The sequence below is a fragment of the Passer montanus genome, unplaced genomic scaffold (assembly GCF_014805655.1).
Source record: "Passer montanus isolate IOZ18808 unplaced genomic scaffold, ASM1480565v1 scaffold12, whole genome shotgun sequence".
NCBI lineage: Eukaryota > Metazoa > Chordata > Aves > Passeriformes > Passeridae > Passer > Passer montanus.
In genome coordinates, this window is record NW_024358722.1 from 6436171 (window position 1) to 6454961 (window position 18791).

An 18791-nucleotide genomic window follows, 5' to 3' on the forward strand; every position below is an offset into this window, starting at 1 on the left:
TTGCTGAGCAGAGCTGGAGAAAGCCACATTTGTAGCCATCCCCGCTGGCTGACACGCCACTGTGTCTTACAAGCAGGCTTGTCTGCTCACTCACTGAAACCATGGCACAAACCAGGCACAAAGATGGTTGCAGGTGGGTGTGGTAGCTGCACACCTCCATTCCCCTCTGATTGTACCAAATTATTTTAATTGAAGTGATCAGAATTCACGGGTCCTGGGTGGGCAGTGTGTTGCAGACACTCTGCTGACAGCCAGGGGAAAAGGGGCTCTTCTCACTCCTGGTGTGGGACACATCTTGGGCCAAGCATGCTGGTGTCTACAGCATGTCAAAGGCTCTGTGGCTTCTCAGGAGTTCCAGGCTGTCACTACTCCAGGTCCAAGAGGTACTTCACAGCAGTTGCAAGGGCAGCATTTGCAGGCCCCACCATGTAAAGAGCAGGACCTTTCCCTACACGCAGGGAACATCCTCAGCTGTTGGCAAAACAATGTCTCTGACCTAGAGGTGCAGATGCCATCCTAGAAGGGAAGGAAGTTTAGCTGGTTCAAGACAGTGATTACATCACACAAGTACATTCTTGCATGAGTAGGAAGGCTGCACAAAGAGATTGCCTCCCTTCCTACTCCAACAGGACTCCATTTTGGTAAATAACCCTGGCATAAAAAACCAGGACTACACCTACATCCACAGCTATGATCATCACAAGAGAACGGATTTTCTGTGTGCTAGAAAACAAGGTGCAAAAGTGTAACAGTAAATTCAGCCATTCTATCCAGGGCTTTAGAGGGATCATTACACCACTCTGACAATTGCCTGATTGTTTCCAATGCTGTGTTGTAGAGCTGATAAAGGAATTGCACCGAAAATTCAGGGGACTAGGAGTCACTGGATTGGGCTTTACCACAGTTAGGCTACTTGGCTAGTTATTGCACCTCTTGGCAAATGGAAATAATGATTACCACAAGATGCACATGAGTATTGTTGAAAGGAGGCAGCTCCCAAACAAAGGTCATCAGTGCACTTTGGGTGGGAGATTATCCAGAAAAAACATCCAGCCATACGCTCACCCAGGCTGCACTGGCTGTGTCAGACACAAACAGCAGCCCCTGCATTTTTCACATATGCTAATTTTCCCCTGCTTTATTTAATTGCTCTAGTGCTGTGTGACTCGTGGACCTGTGCATCTCCACCATACTGTCCAACATGGCATGAGCTGACAGGCTGGTCTGAAAAACAATTCCCTGTAAGTTACCTGGGCTAAGGTACCATTATATACCTAGCATTGTCCAGGGAGGGGAGGCTAGAAGTATTGCCCAAACATGGGATTTTGGAAATTTGTCTACTGCACAGAGAGGTGAGGCCTTTTGGCACCAGTCCTGGCTGCTCTGCCACCAGCCTTTGTGTATAACCTTTTTGCCACTCAGTACCTGGATAGGAGATCTCCAACAGAGGAACCAGAGGTTCAGAAAGTCTCCTTTCCAGCTAGGGATAGGTCAGTACGTGGCATAAGTAACATTGCACTGTCCATTATGAACAAGAGTCTTGAGTGTGGCTGCACTCGAGTTCAGCAGCACCCACTGAGGGACTGCAGAGGATGGCTCCAATTTTGCATCTGAGCAGCTCATTTAGGCAACATCCTCTTTCAGCAGCTCACGGTTTTCACAGGGACTGAACTCTCCAACCCAGTTAAAAAGTGGCCACATCTCCCTCAATGCATGGCCTCACTTTGCACCCAGAAACTCTCAGAGCATATTCTTAACTTCATTAAGAAAAGCATATTTCTAGGAAGAAGAGATGTTGATGAGGACACAAAGCTTCCATTTCTCAGCTGTGGGGGAAAATTCCCCGTGCTACAACTCCAAACAACAGGAGATGAAATGATGAACACAGGACAGAGCTGAACATCAGTAGTAAGGATGTGATGATTGAAGCTGAAGATTGGGTTTAAAGCCTAGATACACACAAAGTGGACAGTGCCTGAGATCCAGGCTGCTTAGGTTGACAAGCCTACACACTTGGAGTACACAGAGTGTCTCACTCACATCCATTCTCTCAGTCCATGAGCCTCCCATGGTTTTATTGGTGGTCCAGATCTTCTGCAGACCATGTGTTTGACATTACTGGGGAATGCAGAGGTTAAAATATTGGAACTCCTTTTGGAGTTACAGGAAGGACAAACTTTAGAGAATGACTTACGGTTAGAAGTAGCTCATCATTCAAATGCAGAGACCCATTTGACTCATAGCTGGAGTTGGATGTAAGGACAAGGTTGGTTACTTTAAAAATTCCCAGTGAAAGATAAAACAGAAAACCATAAAGTGGAAAACAACAGAGCACATGTTTAAGAAGTTGAATTCTAAGACACAAATTCAATTCACTACCATGCTGACTAACTCTTAAACTATGACTACACAGTGTTCACAAGCCTGTTTTCAAAAAGGGACAGCACATGCCACACATACAGGTAAATATAATAGATGCAGCTCTTATTCATACATGATTTCTTGGCAGGCATCTTACCATGAATTTAGCAAGGCTTTAGGCTGTCTACCACAACATTCTTGTATTCAAGTTTGGATGTTATGGTCTGGGTGGGTGGACTAACAGACAGTAGAAAATGGTTTAGATGGTCAGACTTGGAGAGGAGCAAATGTCATGCCCCACTTGGAGGCAGGTAACAAGCTGGGTACTGTAGGTCTCTCATGGGGCCTGCCCTGTTTAAATATCTTTAGCAGTTGTCTACATGAGACCATGGAGTGCTTGCTCATCAAGCTTGAGACAACATCAAATGTTAGAGGGCAGTTTATATGCTTGAGTGCAGAGCTGCTATTCAGAGGGCCCTGGACAGGCTGGAGGAATGGGCTGAGAGGGACATTACGAAATTCAACAAGGATAAATGCAAAATCCTGCACTGGGAAGGAAGAGCCCCTGCAGCAGTACAGGCTAGGACTGATGGGGAGAGGAGCAGCTCTGCAGAAAAGGATCTGGGTATCCAGGCAGAGAGCAGGCTGGGTGTGAGCCAGGAGTGTGCCTTGGCAGCAAAAGAAGCCAAAGGCTGAGCAGTCAGCAGGGTGACAGATGTGTTTATCCAGCTTCCCTAGGTACTCGGATGGCACTGGCGTACCAGACCCAGTTTTGGATCCCCAATGCAAGAAAAACGTGGACACACTGGAGCCAGTTCAGCAGACACCACCAAGAGGTTTGAGAGCAAGAGCCCTTTGAGGAGAGGCTGAGGGAACTGGCCTGTTTGGCCTCAGAAGAGATGGCTTCATAGGAGACAACCAGAGCCTGACAGCTTCTCCAAGGGAATTATCAAGAAGATGGAGCTAGGCTTTTCACCATAGGGTGTGGTGGGGGGATGAGAGACAATGGACCCTAACTAAAATGGAAGATGTTTAGTCTGTCTTTAAGAAAAGGCATTTTCACCATGAGAATAGCCAAATATTGCCCAAAGAGGTTGTGCAGCCACCACCCTTGAAGACAACTGTCAAAAGCCCTGAGCAACCTCTCCTCATCCTTTATTTGATCTTCTCCTTCTTTGAACCAGAGGTTAATCTGAAGACCTCCCAAAGTCCCTTCCAACCAGAGGAACCTGAGTATTTGTAAGGTTTTGTAAGGTATTTGGGAGCCTGAGCATTATCACTTAAGGAGCAGACACAATACTATATGAGCTGTTTGGCCAATCAGTCTGCAAGCAGAAACTATTCAAACAAAAGCCACAGTTAATTTGCAAACTACTTAAACAAAAGTCATAGAATTTGCAAAAAGCTTTGTTTGCATAAAACAATTGACTGAAAATTTTAGACCAACAAGTAGTTGAGCAAAAGTCTGTCTGTCTGTTCTTCACAACTGGAGAAGGAATGCAATTTCAGTGAATTTATGACCCAGTTAAACACCAGCTTTCCTCAATGCCCAGTAACCAGCTAGGAGATTGAAAACTCTGTTTTCTCTTTGAAGGCTGTCTTCTATATATGAAAAAGAATGAGAATGCCAAATATCAAAGCAGCTAGAAATATTTCTTAGATTATTACTATGGCATCTTCCAACAGAAAACTCAGATTGCTTCACTGCTGTTAATTAATTAAGCCTACAAACACTTATGCCAGGAAGTTTGATATCACCACCCCTTTTTACAGATGGGGAGAAAACAAGATATTCATTCAGGGCTACTCAGTGAATGAGGGGCAGAACCAGAAATAAAACCTGGGAATCCTGGCTCAGAGTCTCCTCTTATAAGCTCTAAACAAAGCTTCTTTCCTGTAAAATTCCATCTAAGCTCTTCATAGAATAATTAGAGCCAATTTATTTCTTCACTCGTTAACAATGGAATCTGACAGGCTTTGTACTCAGGATGCTGAAGCTCAGTTAGGGGAGCAAGGCTCTTCTCCGTGAGGGGAGGCCTGGAATGTCAGTCTTTAGGTGGCTTAGTAGAGGCATAGTTCCAGCTGCCAGGTACTTGAACTCCTGCCTAAATCCCTGTGACAAAGCTTTAGGGAAGAACCGGAATGTAAATGTTATCTACCATAAATGTTAGGGAAGGATTAGACAAATAGCAGCTGTTTTTGCAATGATAAAACTTTGCCCTCCGTGGCGCTTAAGAAGTATGAAAGAACATTTACCTGCTGTGGTATTGTGTAGGTTTCTCTTTTCCTTTAGTTTCAATTACCTATTTTTAAAGTGAGCAGACTGAAAAAGCTCTGAGACACAGAGAGATTTATGGCAGTACATCAGATGTGCCCCTCAATTCTACCTTCTTCAGTTCCATCAGATCTGGAGGACATAAAGTTCCTCAGGCTTACAGCTCACTGGCAGATCACTAGCAGTGACTTGTGCTACCTTGAGATGTACAGTAAGGTCATGAGTCATGGACCTCTCCACCTCCCTACCCAGGGCAAACGGCTCACCATCCTCTCTGTCATCACTCTCAAGGTTTCCCCAGAGGTCAAGAAACTGACACATGAAGAACTACAGAAGTGCTGACCATCCAATATTTTGAAACTCTGAAGGTTGCTCAGCACTTCTTAACCACAGGCCACTACATTTGAAGCTGGAGCATCCGATACTAGGGGGCACATCTAAGCATGTGCCCTACTTGCTCAGCATCACATGAAGGAGACTCTGGTAGAGGAGGACAGACTCAAGATTTCCACATTAAAAAGCCTGTACTTTTGCTGCTTTGATGTATTTTCCTTCTACAAAGCAAAACAAGAAAGTCTGTTCTCACAGAGCTTCACGAGAAATTCTGCAGGGCCTCTATTTGGTCTCTTTGGATTTTGGCAGAGCAGAGTTGAGGACACTGATCATAAAGTCCAGACACAAGAAGAGGTGAGGGAGGGACCATTTTTTACAGCAAATCCTTGTGAAGCATGGAAGCTCATCTTCCCTGTTTCTTCAGTGTATCTGCCCCATCTGTCCCAAGGCTCCAAGCTCAGGTCCAGTAGGTGGCATGTTGGAATGGACTTTGATAATCTGGAAATGGTTTGCTATTTGCCATTCCCTCGTTCCAAGCTTCATTTGTAGCTATACTTGGTTAACAAATTGCTTCTGCTTTGGCTGCAGACATCTGCTATGGCCCTTCCCTTTCCCTCTTGGGCATTTCAGTCACCAGGACAGTGTGCATCACCTCCTGTAGTGGAAAACATTGACAGGAAAGCCTATTGTCTTAATATCTGGGGACAATCTCCCTTGGTCCAGCCTTGTCTTGGTGACCTGGGAAGCAGAAGTTCATACACACCTTTTCCTATAGGGATGAAAAGGTTCCAGCCAAGGCCTGGGGAGTGTGAGGAGGGTGAAAACAGGGAACAGAGAGAAGGAAAGAACACAGAAGAGCACTTATGTCTATCAAATCAAAACTAAAAGGTCTGGGGTGCAAAGGAGGGTGGCTTTGGCTAAAGATCAAAGCCTGAAGGTCGCTGTGGCTTTCTGATCTTCTAGCTGAAAGTAGCAGAGGCTTTTTTTCTTGCAATACTGATGGCACTGAGAGCTGCTTGCAAAAGCCCAAAACCTCAGGAAGAGAGACACAAGGATGTGGGCTTTCCCATTGCCTGATTTTCATTTGGAGGGGACAAGATTAGTGGTAGTTGAGTATCATGTAGCAGGGAAGAGAGTTGAAGCTGCAGTCCTCAATGGCTTCAGGGAGACTGAGAGCAAACACAGCCACAATTGCCTATCTGTTTGAAGCAGGCTGCAGGATAGGGAAGGGGCTATTTCTTCACCAGCTGTGTGTTCAGTGGAAGTATGAGCTGGCAAGAATGGAGAGTTCAGCTGAAGCCTAGAACATGAAATTGGACAAGTGGCTTTCTAATGAAAAGCTAAAGGGGAGATTTGCATCATTGCAGCAAATGATGGCAAGCCAAGGGGAAGGGAACCAGACAATTTGAAATCAAGAGGAACTTGATACTCTGCCGAGCTAAAATTTGTGTGTTTGTTACACAGATACAGTTTTCTTGTGGGCATCTACCTTTTTCAAATGTGGATGAGAATTACTGAGGATACTCAGAAGAGAGGACATCCTTCTGCAGTGTTGAAACTTTTGCCCAGAAGTCACACCAGCCTTCTGCTTGTTCACAAATATGCTAGCATGTCACTCATTAACCACAGAGCCTGGTAATTAGGACAAATCTCTGGGACTGAGAGGTTAGAAAGCACTAGATACAATAACTAGCATCAGTTGAAGCAGATATTTGAACTGGGGATGTTACACATCCCCTCCTTTCAAGAGGTCCACAGTTCAGGGGTACAGTTGATGTATAATAATGCCTCAGAATTTCTTGCATATGAAAAGATTCTGGCAATGTGCTGGAAAAAGGTAAAAGAGCTGAGCTAACCTGAGCAGAGCTGTTTTTTATGTCACTTTCCATCCCGAGATGGGAACATTTTACAGGTTAGAGTGCTGGTGTCTCCCTGTGGCACAGCTGGGATCAATGGCAGATGGACAGGGACTTGTCCAGAACAATGACTAACAACACATGAAAATGCCTTCCATGGCCACTGGAGCTGTAGGAAAAGAGACCTCTGCAGCTGTCCACGTTAACAACTCACAAATAATACAACCAACCAATAGGAAGGTTAATGTAAATTCATCAGGCAAATATTATTCAACCATCTGAAGAGCAGCTTGACTAATGAAAAGGTTATTTGTGAATAATTCCAGAAGGATGATAACACATTGGAAAAAGTACAGAGAAGTGATACTGGGCTGATTAAGAAACTAAAAAGCATGCCTTAGCATGAAAATCTCCAGGAGCTCAGTGTGCTCAAACAGAGATCATGTGAAGGGTTGACTTGATCACAATCTCTCAATGCTGACATAAAACGAGGTTTGATAATTGAAACAGAATGAATTCTGACTAGAGAAAAACCCTGATATTTTAGAAGTGAGAGTAATTAATCAGTTTACAGAAAACTTCTGGTAGATTTCTCAATTCATTAGCAATATTAAAAAAAAAATAAAACCAAACAAAAAACCCCCCAACAATTACCCTGAAAGTTACTCTGTATTTCCAGGAAAAAGCAATTCAGTATGATACTACAGCTTATGTATGCAGGAGCTCAGACTAATGATACCACTGGCCCCTTCCTACTTTGCAATCTCTAAACCAACGAGCAAGTTACTCAAAACTGACAGCAGAATTGTGTGTAGGCTCATTGCATGATATAGGTTGGAAGAGACCTCAAAGAAGGTAAGCTGCTGAACAGACAGATACATCATTTTGTCAATGTTATTCAGCAGGCTCTAATTATGATGTTTGCAATGACTGAGGAGATCAATGGAAAAATTCCTAGTGACAACATCAACCTCAGTAAAGCACTATCTACAAGACACACCTTCACTTCACCCTTTGTTCTTCAAGGAGGAAAATCCTCTTTGCAGATGTCTTTTGCCCCTTGCCACACCTGTCTTTCTCTGCCTTCCACCACTGAAAGGGACTTAGCACTAACTCAGCCAGGATTTGTGAGGTTTAACTCACTAATGATTGCACAGTACTTCAGGAGTCTCATCTGGGAGATTCAGTCTATTCCTGTGTGATCCCACTCACTTATTCTCTTAGACAAATGGGGGCAGGCACTTGCCTTCTTGTATCTGGCAACTACTGCAATAACAGCTTCAAAAATAGATTTTGGCAGAGAATTAAAAAAAAAATAAAATTAAAGTGTCCTGACTTTAAAGGCTAGAACAAGGATTAGAAAAAACTACTTGATCTGGTAATTCACAGGGAGATAGAAAGTTCCTTCAGTGATGACTGTGTATCATTTGTTGTATAAAGTCATTGCCTGAAACACTCCCAGTTCCATGTAGCTAAAAAAAAAAAAAAAGAAAGAAAATGTTGCTCTTCTTGTGACCAAATGTGAAGTCACTCTTTGGATCATGGGGTAATGTCATAAGGGTTTGGTCTGACTCATTTTAAGAGAGAAGATTTTCAAATCAGGGAACAAGACAGTTCAGCATGTCAGTTCAGTCTCCACCCTGTCAGTGGATTTCACATCTAAAATCATAACAAAAGCTGCTAGAAGGGAAACAGGCCCACTGCTCAGCTGCCTTTCTTTGTGTATCTACTTGAAGCCCATCTTGCAGAGAGCTCTTAGCCTCTAGACTAAACACTACTTGGAGCTGAAATAAATATGAATGAACAACGGTTAGGACACTCAAGTCAGTTGGCAGTGTGGTAATGTGATTGTACTGGAAGAGAAGAGAGGGTGAAGAGACAGAAGTCCATCTGTGTGCATTCCATTGACAGGGGGTTGCTTTCCTGAAGTATAATCACTCTCTCCTTTGCAAACATGAGAAGATAAAAGTGTCCTTATCTCAGAGCTGCCAAAAGGTACAAACAGGGAAATGTAATTGTCCTTACCTCTGAGATGCCAAGAGTGGCATAGAAAATTAACCATGTGAGACCACACAGGAGGACTGCCTGATGTAAGGCACTTACATCTGGAAGACCTAAAGGCACTTAACTGGAAGACCTAAACCTCAGTATTCATGCCAGCATACTGCTAATGGAAGAATATGACTTCACCTGGTCCCTGGAGTGGCACATTACCCTGGCTGACTACAGCAGTGAATGGGACTTTAAATATCTAGGGATGGATGGTATCAGGTAAAGACCTCAGCCCAACCTCTTTATGCTTTGCTTTAGCTAAAACTTCCTCCACAGAACTCACTGAAATCAGTGGGAAACCTCTCAAGGATGACAGTGAGCTCAGCAGAAAGCCATGTGGCTGCAGATCCAGGCCTTGGTGGTTACAGCTTTGTTTTGGGAGTTTTCGTCTAGATTTTCAAAACAGTTCAGCTGCTGGTACCAAACGAATGCCAGGACAATTTCATTCCTTCTGGCTGGGAATAGATGTCATGTCATGGGGGAGAGTCAGAGGCTGGTGAGGTGCAGCATTTCCCCAGTGACAACTCTGAGCCGTGCACATGGGGCAATCACACACATTTCACAGGGGCTGGAGTCCTGGGTGCAAGTGAAGTGGAAGATGGTCTCTATGTGTGTGCTGTCCCACTGTCTTGGATTTCTGGATAGCCATAGTCATACTGGAAAATTATGAACATTTTCTGGAGAATCCCAGCAACTCCAACCTAATTTCTGTTGATCGGTCAGTGAGTTACAGGCTCCTTCTGGAGCACAGACAGCCTCACGGGAAGCAGTGTCAATGAACACAGCAGAGCAGGCAGCTATTCCATCCTCCCTTTCAACCAGGGTCTGCAGCAGAGTTATGGAAGGTTACAAACCCTGAGCACCCTGGACTACACTGCCAACTGCAAGTTGCTCCCTCTCTTGAGAAAAAAGTCAGGTTCAAACAAATGGCCTTTGCTCCTTGCTGTATTTCACACTATTTGACCTTTCTGCTCAGCAATTCTAAGAACGAGAAAATGAAAGATTGGCAACTGGTAGATCTCCTGAAAGGGTTAGCTCAGCAGTTCTAAGAATGAGAAAATGATGCCAAGATTGGCAACTGGTAGATCTCCTGAAAGGGTTAAATAATATATTGCATCTGACTGAATGAGCCCGTGAGGCCTAAAGCAGTTCAGTCTCTCTAAATCTCGGGATTTCATTGGAAGGGGTATAGCTGCATGTGAATGAGTGTAGTAGGGAGACACGAAAGCCCTCTAAGCTTCTAAGTTTACACCCAAGCATTTACAGCTTGGGAGATGTGAGATACAATTGTTGCTGAAGAATAGGCTAGGACTCTTGTCAAGGTACCAGTTAGTCACAGGTTTCAGTGTGCTGCTCTCTGAAGACAATGCAGTGCTGGGTTCTAACCGCACATGAAAAGAAAACACCAAAAAACACCAGAGGGGATATTTTCTATAGGCAGAACTATAAAAAATATGGAAATAATCCTTTTTTTTTGGAGGAAAGTCTGACATCTGCAGACTTTTCTATGTAAATTAAGTGATTTTTTTAATGTTATAAAACCCCAACCCGGTGAAAAATGTTTACTCTTTTCCTCATTTTTCCTTTTTCCTCTTCCACTTTTCTCCATGCCACTATTGAAAAGGGGTTGAGAGGATAAAATACTGAAGAGAGTTAAATGTTCTTCAAGGGAAAGTTTTTGAACAAAGGGCTATGAGCACTTCTACTTCTGGACATTTGACATGTTGAGCTCCTCACTCTATGATTTCTGTGTTCTTCAGGGAAATACATTTGCCCCTGGGGTTAAGTGCTTCAATTATTAATCCAGGTATATAATCAAGGCTGAATACAGCCACTATGTGAAGCATGACTGCTCTCTCATCATATGAGTGGGAAAATTCACAGAAAGTGTAGGGAAAGTGTGGCCTCTTCATGTTCCTGTGTAACTTGGCTCCTAATTAAATTCCCTAAATGTGACTTGAACAGCAGGAGGTCTACTGTGGGACAGGTAAGTTGGTACAGAGGGCTTTTATTCTTCCCACTTTTGAATTATTACTTCATGAAAAAATAGTTATAAAATGTCTGGAATGGATGCTGAGCTAAATATAGAAGGGAACTGTTTGCAGTGTCAATGCTTCCATAACATGCACATCACCATGCCTTTCTCAGCTGGTGAGCAGTAGTTTGCAAAGTCTGGGTGAGCATGGAGTGGTTTTACCAGACGTGAGTGAGATGCTATGGAAAAGCAGTCGTATGGTGTTTGAGGTTTCTCTTTGTAACTGGCTCCAGCAATCAAATACACCTCCTCCCAAGCTGTTGTTTCCTACTCTACATAAATCTTCCATCTCCTTAGCTTGAATTTTGGGTTTTGCTATGAAAGACCTTCTAGGTATGAGACATGATTGCCTAGAGAAGGCAGGCAGATAATCTCGGTTGTAGAGTTATATTTTTCAGTGTTAGCTTTCTGGGTTTGCCCTTTAAAGATATGACAGTTGTATATAAGTGGAAGTAATTTAGCCCTGGAGGGGTGAAATTCTTTTTTAAGCTCTTCATGTAATCTTAGTTTGTTATTGCAAAAAGATCTCTAACCAGGAGCAACTGGGTCCAATCTGATGCTGAATTAAAAATAACTAGAAATCCTGGGGCAGTCCTCTGCAGTGCCAGAGCGGTTGCCAGATGCAGTTGGCGTCAGATGTACGTCTCACTCAAGTGCATTTGCCTGCATTTTACCCACAGGTACTGCAGGCAGGAGGGCAGCTGGAGGGGTGTCCTGCTGGCTGTCCTGCAAGTGGAGACTCACCAAAGCCATCCTATTGATGCCAAAGTTTCAATGAGGTGCCACCCCACAATGCTGGCAATTATACACATAGAGTAAAAGACAGTTCCTGCCTAGAAGAGGTAAAAGGCTACAACTGGCAGCAGAAAAGTGCAATGATTGCCTCTGGTTGTTCAACAGCTCAGAAAAGTCTTGGAATTGATTTGGCTCTGCAGACATGCTGAAAACAAATTTAATCCCATTCCAGTAAATTCTTCTGGTTTACTGCTAGCATGAAATGCCCTGACCGTGATTTTACATGCAAGCACGAGGTCACTACAGACAGGACTGGTTTATGTGAACTCTTCAATGTCAGCAACAGGATTCCAAAATGATGCAAGAGTATTTTTGTGCTGAGGAAGAGGTGAGATCTTCAGTTACCCAGAACTAGGTCATCAGAAACTAATGCAGGGCAGGGCTGGGAATATCAGTCCACCAGTTGTATCCCAGTATGGATTGGGTTATCATGTGAGCAGGCAGAATATCTGGACAGGAATATATCTAAGGTCAGATGCCATGGGCCATGTCTTCATCACATTTACATATCTGATTTTTAGGCATCTATGCCCCTTGGACACATACTGAGTTAGCAAGGCAACCTTAAAGATATGGGCTAGAGTTATGGGACCAGTTACATTTAGGGAGCAACACCTAGTTTCTTACTGATCTACACAACTGGGAACAGCAGTTTCCTGTAATGGTGAGGTTAGAGTCCATGTTGTAACAGTTGGGGGAAAAAAGGAAGGTAAATAGTTTTTCTGATTCCTTTGGTTAGGATAACTTTTGGGGAAAATATGTAATTCAGTCTTTGTTTTGTGGGCAGTTCAAGAATATCTTGGTCTGTATAATGATGTGGGGAAATAGCTTGTTCTATTTCAGACAAGGAATATTTCCAGAAAGATAAGTTGGGCTACATTTACATTATTTGATCTAATAGTTTGGCATCACTGAAGAATATAACATGGACTAAAAAGTGACTGAAGTGTAGATATCTTTACTGGTCAACAAAACCCTTGCAACGGGCCATCTATAAGTATTGTTACAGTCTATCTTCTTAACCTAGTGGACTGCCTCCTCTCTATAGAAGGAAGACTATTTCTTTATATTTGGGGATGACATGGCAAGGCCAAGTGGTCAGTGCTTATGAAATAGAAAGAGGAAAGACAGTCTCTTTGCAGATTGTGCAAAGGTCAAGGAACACACATTGTGCGTCATTAGGGCTTTCAAATTGCTTGTATGTTTTCAAGTAAAATGGATTTAGGGAGAGTACAGCAGAAGAAAAGGGTTTAGGGAACTAGCCACAGACAGTTATGCAAGAGCCCAAGACTTCAAACAGATTTCTACTTACATTCCTGCTAAACCTCATTTCTAGGACTTGCTCCTTTATGGTGATTCCTATGTTTTTAAGTATTCATCCCAGGTCTAGCTTGAACCTGAGCTAAGCAGACAGAAATGAATGGAACACTGCCCTGCTTAACTCTGTTTTTCTGCTATCCCATCAGGTGTAAATCAGTGACTGGCTTCAGAAGCACAAATGCGTGGAAAAAGGAGCGATGATGCATTCAGTGCTTGCAGCTATGAAGCCCTGGGGCCTTCTCAGCCCAATGTTCATAAATCAAATATCCATCAAACCACAAGACACTGCAAATTTATGTCCCTCTCTTCCTTCCCAGCTCTCTGCCCTTCACAAAATCCACAATATTCCTACTTGAAATTCCTCAGAGACACACTATTACCAGACATAGACACACAGACAGACAGACAGACAGGCATCAGTCAGTGAGGTACAGCTCATAAGTAATTCACTAAAGAGTCTGCTGGGATAGGGGAGGGAACTGCTGTGGGTGTATTGTTCCAGTCCCATCATTTCCCAAAACACTGAATGAAATAATAACTTGTTTATAATGCTGCATGACATCAAGGCAATGCTACATAGCTACACTTGAGAAACAGCTTTGAACCCTGTGACCTTCCTTCAAGTGAGAAAGTCTTTAGGGAGGCCACGGGATGCAGAATGCTGTATCCTTCTTCTGGCCTCTAGATCCACTTGTACCCTTGAACCACCTGTTTTCTTTTCCCTTACCACCGTTAACTCTGGCTTGAAGCTAAAGATATCCCCTTGCCAAGGAGCCATGCGAGTGATACACCAATTCATTCCAGAGCAGGTTTTTGACACAAAATGAAACAAGTCCAGGCACTTGATCCATCCTCCTCCAGTAAGCTACAGGAGGAAAAAAAAATCATTCCCTATCTGTGTACCATGTTCACATTACATAATTATCTTCTCTCTTTGTCTTTACCTACCCTGCTTAAAAGTACTTGGCCTTGCAGATTCACAGTTTGATTTTGATATACTTTCTTTTCCCTAATATCACAGCTAAATCCTTTGTGTTACACGGCAAACAATTGCACTTTCCTTTGAAGGTGCCCCAGGTACACTGCCTGATTGAATTATAAGCAATAGAGAGAATCTGCTGACCAGTTAACCTCTTGTATTTTCTTCTTTTACAGTGAAGTAAAAATAAAAGCAATCCAAAATTTAGAAGGGGGAAAAAAGCGCCAAAGCAAATGAGAACTGATCGTGCTCTCCTGAGAGAATGTTTACTTTAGAGATGTAAGCTAATGCATCTTCTATCTTGTCTTTCCCCTAGGCAGCTTCTTCCAAAGAAAGGAATAATATCTTCAGCATCAGTGTGGGTGTCCCATGTCTGGGGGACTAATCACTTCCAGGACTGAGCCCTGATGACTTAAGCTGCTCTGTGCACAAAACTCCACGCATGGAAGACAAAAACATTGTTCTGTTGCCCCAAAAAGGGAAGAAGGTTTCAAGGCTTGCTAAAAACAACCACTGATCAGCTGTACACATCTAGACATTGTTGTCTTTGGTGTCCCAGATGGTCCCAGCTGTTGGCATAAGCACTGACAATGACATTCATTCCTTTTGCACACAAGTCCTATGCAAGCTCAATTTTTCAGCTGCCTGCTGATGGGAAGTGAAATTCACACAGAGAAAAGCCGTCCTTGAGGCCCACAGGATCGCAAAGCTTGTGGAAAAAATGGGGAGGATTAGTTGTAGGATCACTTCCGGCTACTATCTAATTTTATCTGTGTGTCACTGATACCGAACGTCATTCTTTTTATTATGAGAACCCCTCGACAACCAGGGCTAAAAATAAAAAGCAAGAGCTTGTAGCTGGCACAAACTGTGCTACATGGACTCCAATTTGTATAGCAGGAACTATAATCACTCTGAGACGTGCCCAAGCCCTCGGGCATCCCACGGGATTTCAGTCACTTGTTTACAAGGTGTTTGGATTTGCAGCTGTTTGACTACAGTGGCATTTCAGGAGGGGGCGTTTTGAAAGGATGTTGTTACTGTGGATGCCGGGATTGGGAAATGGGTATTGAAAAATCACACAAAAAACAGGCGAGTGCTGTCTTTGTTCTTCCCCCCTTACATATGAATGACGTCAGTGCAGGGGAAAGGAGCTCCAGAACAGATCCAGAGACCAATGCTCTGGAAGGAGCAAGCAGGGTGCAGGTAAATCCCTGAAAACAGAGCTGTGCCCTAACCACACCAGAGTGCCCTACATCTGATCTAAGGGGACTAAGTTCTGGAGGTAAGAAGGGAAGCATCCAGGCCCATTGCTTTTCCACCTTTTCTAACAAGATTATAACACCTAAGAACTAGGCTAAAGGCCACTTCAAACAGACCAGCAGCTGAAATGGATTTAGTCACTGGCTCAAAGTGATTTAGCACTTCAGATGGCTCTTTCCATAATTCCCGCTCTCCTGACCTGAACAGTTCCTCTTTCAGAACTGCATTAAGCTAATGCCCACTTTCTTCTGGCCCTGTTGGGATAATGGATTCAAATATGCAGAAAGAATGTAAAAATCCATCTGTTATCTGGGATGAGTGATTTGCACAATGGTGCCCATGAGTGTTTGTTTAACACTGCGGACAGCAGAACACTGCTAAGTGGTAACACGCTGAGAAAGGGAAAGAAGGGAGGAGAAAGTAGCCTGGCTGTTTAAAAGCTATGTCCACCAATCTGTCTGCATTTTTTTGGCTTAGTTAGCTGTTTGCCTGTTTTTTGTGGGAAACCAGGAAGGACACGTGGAGCTTTTCCCAGGCTTTAGTGTTATTCTCTTGTTTCCAGCCTTGGATTTTGTATGCGTTAATTACAGCAACTCACGTAGAAAATCTAGTGCCAAGAGGATATTTACCTTGCAAACATTTCATCTGCTGCCCCCCTCTGCCCTTCTGTGACTTTTTCGAGTGATGACTGACTAGAGGCGCCGCGTTGCACTTGAAGAAGCCTCACCCTTGCCAACCTCAGACACCAGCCCTTTGCCTGCTCAGTGTGTGCCAGAAACCTGGCTGCACTTTCTTGGCAGTGAGCAGCCATCTCCTCACTTCCTGAAGGTGAAGGAGGGCTCAGCCTAGAATATAAAGCATAAAATGGGAAAGAATCAGTTCGATTATACCATGACAAATTGTTGTTTTTCTAGGGAGATAAAAACCCACCCTATGTTTGATTCTGAGTGACATTGATCAGTTTGGCACCAGCAACTTCTCTGCTGGAGTCACGAGTGACTACTCTTTAAGCAAGTACCAGAATTATCTAGGTTGGCATTACAGTTCATCACACTCCTTGCTTTCTTTAGGCAAAGTTGAAGGGAAAATCTGCATTTGCACTGCACATGCCATCAAAGATCTCAAAGAACATGACTTATCCTAGCCCACATGCCAAATCTGAATCGGAGCCAGGGTCAGAAATTCTCACTCTCTCTCATTCCTCCAGCCAGGATAACTTTTCCTCAAGGTCAGCTATGACTGTTGCCATCAGAGGCATGCAACACTGTCAGCACCTTGCCACACATACCAGTTTCAAACTCCCTGGGTTTTACCCATAGCTGCTGAGAACTGTCTACAGAAGAGGCTGCTAAAAAGAAAGTTGAAGACTGTTGAAGTCTATTCTAATCCACAGTGTCTATATTTAATGCAGCCCATGTCACAGCAGAACAGAGAAAATGTCACTGGAACAGTTTTCTTTTTGCCAACAGGCAAGAGGTTTAAAAAGAGGCAGTAACCTCTATTTGATGATGTGTTTCTACAAATGTTTAACTTGCTATTGCATTTAGAAATCATCTTTAATGTTGATTTATATTCCTGGCAGTGAAGTCAGGAGGTTGGCAATCCCACTCCTTTTCAGTCTGTGCTCTGACTGAGGCAATAATGCAGATCAAAGAGAAGGAGTCTTACAGCACTCACATTTTATCATCTCAAATGTTTTCAAGTTCTCACTCTGATATTCATGGGCAGATTATGTAACTACTAGATTTAAAGTTCTGAAGGCCACATAGTAAACACTGAAATGTTGTATCATTAAGAGGAGGTATTTGGAAATAATTGAATTGAATAAAAGAACAACATATCAAGTAAACACTTGACACAAGCAGCAATGTTTTCCTGGAGATGTCGTTTTGCTCCAGTCTTTTATAGGGTCAGCCTCTTGTTTTCATGCCATAGAATATAAAATTAACTGCATTTTATTATACATTCTAAGTCTTGTTTTTCATCTAAATATGTCAAGCAGACATTTTTATTGCCTTAGTAATTGCTAAATATTCAAGGACTTGAATTCCATGAATAACAGTTTACCTAACTGATGGAAGCAGAGTAAGCCACAGACCTTCTGTGGATTTTTCAGAAGGTAATATATTACAGTTCATTATCTAATGGGTCAGAAAAATATGAAGACTTGCTTTGGTGTCTGCATTGAGCCTCCCTGCCCATGGCTTTTGTACAGTATCTCTTGAACACTGACAGATTTAGTTGCCTAATGATTTGGGGACTATGACAGGATAGCAGCACTCTCTTTTTAAAAAAAAGAGAACAAAGGCAGGCAGAGGTTAGCAGAACATAGCATCACTGGGGTTTGAAGAGACCTTTAAGCCTATCTCATCAACCCAGCACGATCACTGCAACCCCTGAATCACTAAATCATCCCTCTGCACCACATCCAGATACCTCTTAAACACCTCCAGGGAGGGTGACTCCATCATCTCCCTGGGAAACCTATTCCAATGCCTAAAATGCACTGAAGGATGAGAGAACAGACTGAGAGCAGCCCTGAGGAGAAGGACTTGGGGGTCTCAATTGATGAGAAGCACAACATGACACAGCCATGTGCAGATTGGTTTGGGCTCTGAGCAACCTGGTCTAGGGGGAGATGTCCCTGCCCATGGTAGGGAGTCGGGACAAGGTGATCTTTAAAGTCCCTTCCAAGCTCTGTATAATTGCACACAGTGGGACAGAACCCTAATGTGCTGCCAGCCAGAGGGCACAGACTGCTGGGCATGTCCCGCTGGACATGTCCCCTCTGCACTGGCCCTGCTGCCGTGAGCCACTGCCACACACACAGACAGGCTGCCAGCACGTGCCAGGATAGGCCTGCATGGGGAGATCACAGAATCACAGAATTGTCTGGGTTTGAAGGAGCCTCTGGAGACCATTTAGTCCAACCCCTGCCAAGGCAGGGTCACTTAGAGCAGATCACTCAGGAAGTCCAGGTGGATTTTCAATGTCTCCAGACAGGGAGCCTCCACAACATCCCTGCGCAGCCTGTTCCAGTCCTCTGACACTCAATGCAAGGAAATTCTTCCTCATGTTGAGGTGGAACTTTTGTGGGCACTGCACCTTGTCCTGTCACGGGGCATCATCCTCTTGGCACCCACCTCTGAGATATTTACATGCACTAGTGAGATCCCCTCTCACTTTTCCCTTCCCTAGAGTAAACAGGCCCAGCTCCCACAACCTTTATCCATGAGAGAGATGCTCCAGTCCCTTAATCATCTCTGTTGCCCCCCACTAGGTACTGTCCAACAGCTCCAAGTCCCTTTGCACTGAGGAGCCCAGAACTGGACACAGCACTCCAGGTGTGGCCTCACCAGGGCTGAGCAGAGAGGCAGGGAACCTCCCTCGACCCGCTGCCCACAGGTTGTGCTGGGCGCACAACACCAGGATACCCCCGGCCCTCCCGGCCGCCACAACACCCTGGGTGTCCCAGGCCCGGCTCCCCGGCGCTGGCACGGGCAGGGCAGCGCCGCCGGCCCC